We start from the raw sequence: 8,437 nt of genomic DNA on the forward strand, positions 1-8,437 counted from the left end.
TGCCCTTTTCAGGCAGCGATTGGCCCTCCTGACATTTGGTTAAGCCTCGGGACTTAAAAAGATCATTTCCTCGTACACTAATTTGAGCAAAATCTGGATTCAGAGTGTGGGTTTACACGCCCAGCTCGAATGTCTAATGTATCAAATCCTCGTTAACGAACGGCCCGCTCCGTGGCCGTGTCAGCCAAAGGTCAGTCCCGTGCAACAGGGCAGCACGGTTCAAAAGCACTCTTCCAGAGCCCTGCCTACCCCTCCCCCCCAAAATCCATCTTTCACGTTTCAATAATAGAGCACACGGAGTTCCAGCGAGAAACACCAAGGCTGCTTTTCTTTCTTTCCTTCTTTCTTCACATTAGTGACATGTAAACGATGGGTCCTAGGGCAACTACTGAAAAATTAAGTTTATTTTTTTTTTCCAGGGGAAGGGAGTGGAGTTAGTGGACAAGGTAATTGTCGAAATGTCCTCAAGAGGCACGTATATTTGAGAAGCGTGACTTAGAAATCTTCACTTAAAATAGTAACAACAACAACGACAAGGACTTCACAGCATTCGAATGAAACCTCTGAGTAAACTTTGTTGGAGACCTTAGGGATTAGAAACTGCTTTAGGGAAGGGACAGTTTCCCTCCCCCATACTCCCCCAACACACTCACTCACTCTCTCTCTCTCTCTCTCTCTCTCTCTCTCTCTCCTCTCGCTCTCGCTCTCTCTCTTTAGAGACCAGCAGAAAGCTTATTCTTAAAAGGTAGCTTTTGGTGTCCAGAGGGACAAAGAGGATCCAGGGGAGCGAGGCTGGACCCTTTTCGCTCCCGCCTCACTGGGGAGCCCCGCGACATTTCTCACTACCTTGAGGTCCTAGGCGTTCATACACACCAGCCGCAGAGGCCGGATTCGCGCGGCTGCTCCAAACCAGCCCAACTTCTCAGCGCGCGCCTCGGGCCACGCGCGTGCACGAAGTCGCGGGCCCAGTCCGCTAGGAAGGTGGCAGGGCGGGGTGGGGGAAGAACGCGACTTACCAAGTCTGGGGTCTAGGTTTCGGGCAAGGTTGGCAGCAGACAGAAGCCGGGCAGATAGTCCTACCGGAGACGGGCAATATGGGCAGGGACTAAGGCGCGAGTGGGGGGGTGGGGGGGGGAGGAAAGCGCCTGTCTGGTTTGGGGTCCATCTTGGCCCCGGCCAGCTCCCCCGCCGTCGCCTCCGCAGACTAAACTCGGACTGACCCGGGGAGGCCACAGAGCCTGCCTCGCCTCCATCAGGCCAGAGCCTCTGGGCCTCTGGCGCCGACCCCGAGGCGCCGTGGGGGGGGGGGGGGGGGGAGAGAAGCGTCCCCACTCTCTGGCCGGGGAGGAAGCAACCAAGTCCCAGGCACGGATGCTGGCGGCCAAGCTGAGCAGCCGGGCAAGTCCGTCGCGTCCGGCCGCTGGCTTGCAGACCCCGGCCCGCTCCCGCCTACGCCCCTCCCTTTCGTCAAGCCCCTCGCCAAATGAAAAGGGTTCTTTGGGCTTTGGCCTTTTGGGGAGGAACGCAGGAACCCACGCTGGGTTTGAGCTTTCTGCTCAGAGTGTGCCCGACACAGGTCTTCATCATTAGCATGGAGTCCGTGGAATCGCCCTCCCCATAACACGTTTAAACACAAAAGGACCCAAATCGCGAAGGGTTTCCTGTGAGGTGGCTCTTGTGGCAGGGGTTCAGTGGATCAAGGGATTTTGCACCCGGGACTAAACGTTGGACGGACGCTCTGGCCTCCGGGGACCTCAGACAAGAGAACCCCTTGCTCCAGCCCGTTCCAAGTCCCTGGGTGTGGGAGTGAGGGGCTTCTGCCAGGCTTCTGTGGATCCAGGTCCGTGCGGCTCTTCTCAAACCATCTTTGTATTATCGAACTCTGTGACCTAAAGACTGGCAAAGAGAAAAGGCCTCGTCCTGGCAGGAACGTTTCCAAAACCCCTCTCGGCTGCACCCTTCAGCGGAAGACTTGGCGACTGGTGACTATCAGATGGAATGATGCTACGGCCCCCCATCAGAACTGGTAGGGTGAAGCTGGCCCTCAGTAAGACTGCAGTGGCACAAGGCCTCTCCTGTTGGCAGTGGAGCAAGCAAGAGGGATGGGTGTCATGGAATGGGTCCACCCGTTCAGTTAAAAGTAAAATCCAGAAGAGGATTAGAACCTGTGGCAGCCATTATCTGATGCCATGGGACCTAGGATTTTGACCAACACACTCAAAGACAGGACTCTATAGGCGTCTGAGAATAGAATGATCCAAGGGCCTTCCACCACCCCTCCCCTTTGTTTAAAAGCGTTGGTCACTCCACCAGACAGGTTATTCACTCGCTCTGGAACTGTCAGCACATTGGCCACAAAATGTCATGCACCGTGCAGAACCCCAAGAATGTCACCAGCGCCTGAACTCCGGATGCCTCTCAGCAAACCCTACACTTTCCAGGTCTCTCAGCCAGGGCAGTTCCTCCACTAGTCATCACATAAGCACGTTTGAGCTTAACAGAACTACATCAGCTCGTAGGCAAGCGAGCTGACGAGCATTATTTGGGAAGGGTCAAGTGAAAACCTTAGAGCGAGCTGCTGCTAAGCCCCTAAATGGGTAACTAGGGCTAGGGCACAGAAGGAGGAAGAGGGACCAGGAGAGAGAAAGGAAAGGGGGAGAGAGACAGACAGGGGGACATTCAGGCCTATATCTGGGCAAAGAAGTGGGCACTAGGAAACCCCTACTGCCTGCTCCCCCCTCCCGCCATCTCAGGCTTGGGTTCTGTCTATGAGCAGAGGGGAGAGTGCCTCGTCTAGGAGTTAAGGGATGAGAAGAGCCAGGATGCCAGCTTCCGGTTTGGGCGGGGACGGGAGGTGGAGGAATCCTCAGCGGACTTGGCTCTCGGCTGGGGCTCTCGCACCTCGCAGGCCCTCGGGGTAAGGGAGACTGCCTGGCCGGCTCAGCTTTCGGTTCTTTCTAAGTTCTGCGAGCTTAGGCTCGAATCTACTCTGTCTGCCTGGCTTTGTGAACTCACTTAAACCAGCGCGGCTTGAAAACAAACACGTTCAGCTTCCTCGCCGCACTATTTTGGCAGCCCGGCCGGCGGCTTTCACAGGCCTGAGCCTCTGAGAGGTTCCCTCCGCAGCCCGCGTGGGCAAAGGCGCCTGCTGCATATTCATCAGCACGTGGAACCGCGGGCCGCGGGCCGCGCATGCGCACTGCGTTCCCAGACGCAGCCCCAGCCCGCGGCAGCGACTTGGAAAGCGCCCCGCTGGCCTGCAGGGTGGCGCAAAGGGCCCCTCAAAAGCTGACCGCCTGGCCTTTGGTGGTGGTGCTGTGGGGAAGTCTTGCTGTTCCGCACCCTCCACCCGCGACGCACACGTCCACCCCCAACCCCTTGTGTTTATATATTTTCAGGAAATTCTCTAGGACAAAAATCTCCCTTGACACATAGACTCACCCACGCCATTCTCTTGGTTTTACCTTCCTCCACAACTCAGTTTGCTTTGCGAGAAGCTAGGGTTTTTCCGAGTGGACAGATGATTTTTAAAAAGGAATCAAGATGTGAGCTTCTCTCACTGTCTTTACGTCCTTATATTTTCTGTAGCTTAATGAAAATTGTTACACAAAGGATAGATTTGCTAAGGTATCTCGCCTTCAAACGTCTGGAGGCTTTTTTTTTTTTTTTTTTTTAAAGATACGATTCCCATATGTTTATATCCACGCTTAAGAGTAGGCTGTAGGTGCTGTAGGTGAAAATATCACTGTGTAAGTTTCACAACCAGTGAATTTCCCTGCATTTACTAGAGATGCCCTGCAACCATTAGAGGCAGCCAAAATATTGTGGACAGTTGACAGTTTTAAGTCTGTAGCATCTTCGCTGCCAAACAATGTTATTTCCATACTGGATAGCTAACTCTTATTTCTCATTCTTGAGAAACCCACCTCCAATTTCACATCAATTGGAAACTTTATATTGTTCTAGCTCCTCCTCTAAAGTGGAAATAAACGTTAGGAACTAATGCCAGAATTCAGCTTGCATGGTATAAATAGTCCCTGGTTTGGCCTGGTCTTGTTGCCTCTTGCTCAGGCAGAGACTCTGGAGCAACCAGTCTTGCATAGATTAATGGAGAATATTGCCCATTCTCTGTGTATATTACACCATTATATTTGCAATAAACTTTGAAGAAAAGGCTCAAATGTGACATGTCATAGGAAGTTGTTAACATTTTTTCTTATTTCTAGCCCCAAACTAGTAATTGTCACTTGAAAAAATATAAATAGGTATCCTTATAAAGTATTACTTTCTATACCCAACCAGTTTGAATGGATACATATTACTGATGGTGAATGAGGTGGTAAAAGCTGAAAGAGAGAGTACCATAGATAATGTGAACCTTTAGTGGCTTAACTGGCATAGATGGGATATATCTTTTCATTGACACTCTATTTTCAAAAATTCTAAAACCAGAGAGTGCTGTCAACTGTAACCATCTTTATGAAAGCAAGACTTTTTTTTTTTTTTTTTTTTTTTTTTAGCCAATAATAACACAAGGTTCTAAGAACTACACTTGGTGCTAGGAGGAAGTGAGAACTCTATACCTAGAGAGGAGATAAATTTCTAATTAGTATTTCACATTAAAAAAAAAGAAAGAAATGTGAATTGGGAATCTCTGAAATCTGATGGTTTCATATCTAGTTCACAAATAATCAAAAGCCCAAGCTCAGGGCTTTCCTTTTGAGTTTGCCAGACTATATATAGTTCTCCCCAACCCATGTTAAACTGATGCTGTTCTTTAGGGACCAGGGCCTTCTCCAAGCTTCTTCCTGGAAAGCAGTATGTTTAGGTACTAACTACACCAGCACTGATTCACAAGGGATCCAGCACACTGGTTACATCTTGGCCTCAAAAATGGGCTGTCTGGAAGGCTTCAGAGCTGGGGAGTACAGTTCTGTTGCCAGCCCTTAAAAGTTCTGAGAAAACTTCACAATCAACAAATAGAAACATCTAAATGCCAGGCCCATCACCAAAGAAGGTTAGTGCTATTTTCATTGTCAGCTAAAGCAAAAGAAAAAAAAAAAAAGAAAGAAAAAGAAAAAAAATGATAAGCATATGGGCCAATTGAAAGGTTACATCTTTCTTTTGGAGGTGGTTTGCTTCTTAAAGGTTAACTTGAATGCTTGACTTTAAAAAATCAAAATCATCAGCTGCAAATGCTTAAAGCAGTTGGGGGTAGCTTTTGAAGAAGAAAACAAAGGATCTGAAATGGTTGAAAATTACTTAGCCCCCATATAAATGGTGCTTGTATATTTATATGCTTATTCTGTAAATGTACACACACACAAACCACAACTCATTTCTCTTCATTTCTCAAATATGATTGCTTGTACTTAGGCATTTTTTTGTTGACACAATATAACTTTTTAATACCTTGTCAGCTGTTCCAATCATTTGGTGGTATCCAGATTACAATGCAGTTGAAATATGAATCAGGATGGCTTTCTACCTAAACCAAAATCTACAGCTACACACAGAAACCAGCCATTTGCAGCATCCTGTGCTCCTGCTAAATAGGGTCTAACAATATATCTCGCTGTTCACATTCATGTATTTCAAAACCTAATAGCCCATGAAGAAAAGTATGAAGAATACATCTCAAGAAGCAGACATTAAAGGTACCAGCAAAATAATAGGCTACATTTAAGTTTGAAGCATTTTTGTTAAGCATCCTACATCATTAATGACTTTTTCTTTGTGGTGGGTGTTGTAGAGAAGAAAGCATAAGGGGCTTTGGCATAAATATTGGCTTCTGCTGTAAAAGTTCCTTTCCTGTGAGTGTTATTCACAGACACACACAGTATTCCTCAAATGTTTTTTAGAGTAAATATTGACCCCTAAAATTGATATTTAAAATATCCTACTTAAATCATGTATCGTAGTATAATTATTATACAATAATATTAAAGTAATAACCAGGAACATAACAAATAATGACACATTTATATTTCCAAATTTGAAGTCAACTGCTTTTATGAATGGTCAAAAGAAAAAATGCACTCATTTACTATCTTCTCAAATATACTAAAAAAGTTAAAAAGTATTGTTATTATTGTGATTATGATCACTGTCATAAATACTCATGTCAGGCTCCCAGACATTCTGATTCCTAATGGGAAGAGAAAGGATTATTAATTGAGGTGTTTATCTGACTTTCCTAGAGAGATGGAGCTATCTTTATTCTTCTTTCCATGTTTAAAAAAATTATTGGGCCTAATGTCTGGTGTCACTTCAAGTACTACACTGTTAATCAATCTGGAGCCTCCAAAGCCAATTGGGGCCAGCTTTTGGTCTCACAAATCTTAGGAGTTAGAAGCAATTCTTATGTGGGTGTTCAACTTCCTTAAATATCACCAAACCTTGCAAGGTGGCGCTCTTTTCATGGAAGGTTGGTATTTACTCTTAGAATCACAATAGTATTTTTTAAAAAGTTAAACGCCACCATCTCCAGTTTTCCACGTGCTAAATAAAGTGCAGCAATCCCTTCCACCAATAAAACTTTGTCGGCTAAAAGTGACAAATACAAATGGCAGTAAATGAAAAGCCACGTCAACAAAGAAATTTTAAAGAGAATTTAACATTTTGATTTTGTAATTGGTCAATGGCATACTCTGAAAAATTAATGTCACTTTAAAATAGATGTGAGTATCTTAAGGGGTTCTTACACTTTTGTAGGGTTTCCCCCTCTTACTTTGCTTCACTGAGTCAATATGGCCTGTGATTCCCTGAAACACAGAGTATATTAAAAAAAGCAGGTCCAGGTTCGTCCTTGCCCACAGTGAGGTCAGTTTCTGCCTCCTGCTCTGACACATCCACACCCTTGCAGCTACAGCCAAGGCCCTGATTTGTGATCTCTCCTACGTTGTCTGCTTAATGGGGCGATCATGCAAGCTACAACCAGAGACAAAGAAGCTCGCGTTCCTACCAGCGCAGCTAACTTCGAAGGAGCAGCATAGCTTGCAAATCTATCAAACTAAACTGCAAGAAAGACAATCTGATTTAGAGAAAAGGCGTTCTGCTACAGTCATTAAGCACAAGTAATTTAGATTTTTTATATTGTCTCCTCATTTACAAATTTACTGTATCAACGCCAGCCAATGGAACGAATTTCTTAAGTAAATGAGAAATAAATAAAAGAGATAGAAAGATAATCAAATTACATAAAATAATTCTCTTCCCTAGATGTATTTTTGAAAGAACTAATAACAGTGGCAAAATTATAGGAATAATAACATATCATAGGAAGTAATTAATTTAAATTAGCATCACGTTTGAAGAAATATAAGTAAGACGCTTTATGGACGTTTACTTTTGTACAAAGAAGGAAGGTCTGTAAAAGCATGCGTCAACATCCTGAAAATTAGTTATAGCCGTAAATGGTTTAATTGAAGACAGCAATTTAAAATATGATATTGTAAATCTGCAAGTCGGTTTCAGCCCGGGGAATTTAATTTGGGGGGCAGCGGAACCCTCTGCTTCAAGTTCATTTGCAACACTGCAGAGTGAGCCCCTGAGCTTCTGACAATTCACCTACATTAATATTGATGTCGCCTGTGCAATCTATTTCTGTTATTTTTATGGTTGTTATTCTACGTCTGCAAAGGTCATTTAAATTATACAGCGGCCGAAAATTTGTTTCATAAATTTTGATATAAATACTAATTACACCCTCTCGGAGAGCCAGCAGGGTAGCGTTCATTTATCACGTTTATACGACCTGCGATGACAGAAAAGAAAGGCGAGGGAGACTGGAAAGCTTTTCTCAAGACCCACTAAAGCTGGCCGAAGAGGCAGCAGGTTGCTGGGGGTGAAGAAGAAATTCCTACCACAATCACTGAGATTTAAGAATCTTTAATAAGGTACGAAAGGTTACCAAACAGTTCTGGAAACTAAAGTGTACATACGAGTTTTTCTAGCCATAAATATTGAATAGCTGTAACATGAATAAACCGGCCCTTTACATGCGGATAAATATGGAAACTAGGAATTATATACATTATGTGGTTGTATCTTTTGCCAAAAGCAACGGACAGTTATAGTTTATATCTTTTTTAATATCACTTTACATAAACAAATGGAACAGTTTGACACGCAGATCCAGGCTCGTACTATACGAATTCTTGACAGGACGTGAAACAACATTTTACTGCACTAAAGTACTTAGACTTTGGGACGAAATGTTTGCACTTTATACAAAAAAAAAAAAAAAAAAAAAAAAGCACATTAATACCAATAATATTCTGTTAGGTCGACGTGGAGACTGAAATCGTACAAAGTAATTCACATTTTGGTACACATTTACTAGAACATTCTTGCCATTCAGTACAAACAGTTGGCTTTCGGCCGCCCACCCTCCCTCCCCTCCCCCACCCACCCAGCCCCTCCCCCCTCCCCCAAT

General features: G+C 44.6%; 1 long non-coding RNA gene across 2 annotated transcripts in view; it reads right to left on the reverse strand.

Moving 5' to 3' along the window:
• The window catches only part of LOC144617375 (uncharacterized), a 95,196-nt gene extending 94,001 nt beyond the window's left edge, over nucleotides 1-1,195 (reverse strand). Inside the window, exon 1 of one of the 2 annotated variants that reach the window (XR_013557778.2) lies at nucleotides 1,017-1,195. This is a non-coding gene — a long non-coding RNA (uncharacterized LOC144617375). The remainder of the gene's footprint in view (nucleotides 1-1,016) is intronic. The other variant, XR_013557777.2, reaches the window with a different exon arrangement.
• Between the last annotated feature and the right edge of the window lie 7,242 nt (nucleotides 1,196-8,437).

Source organism: Panthera onca, chromosome C2 (genome assembly GCF_046562875.1).
Source record: "Panthera onca isolate mPanOnc1 chromosome C2, mPanOnc1 haplotype 2, whole genome shotgun sequence".
NCBI classification, from domain to species: domain Eukaryota; kingdom Metazoa; phylum Chordata; class Mammalia; order Carnivora; family Felidae; genus Panthera; species Panthera onca.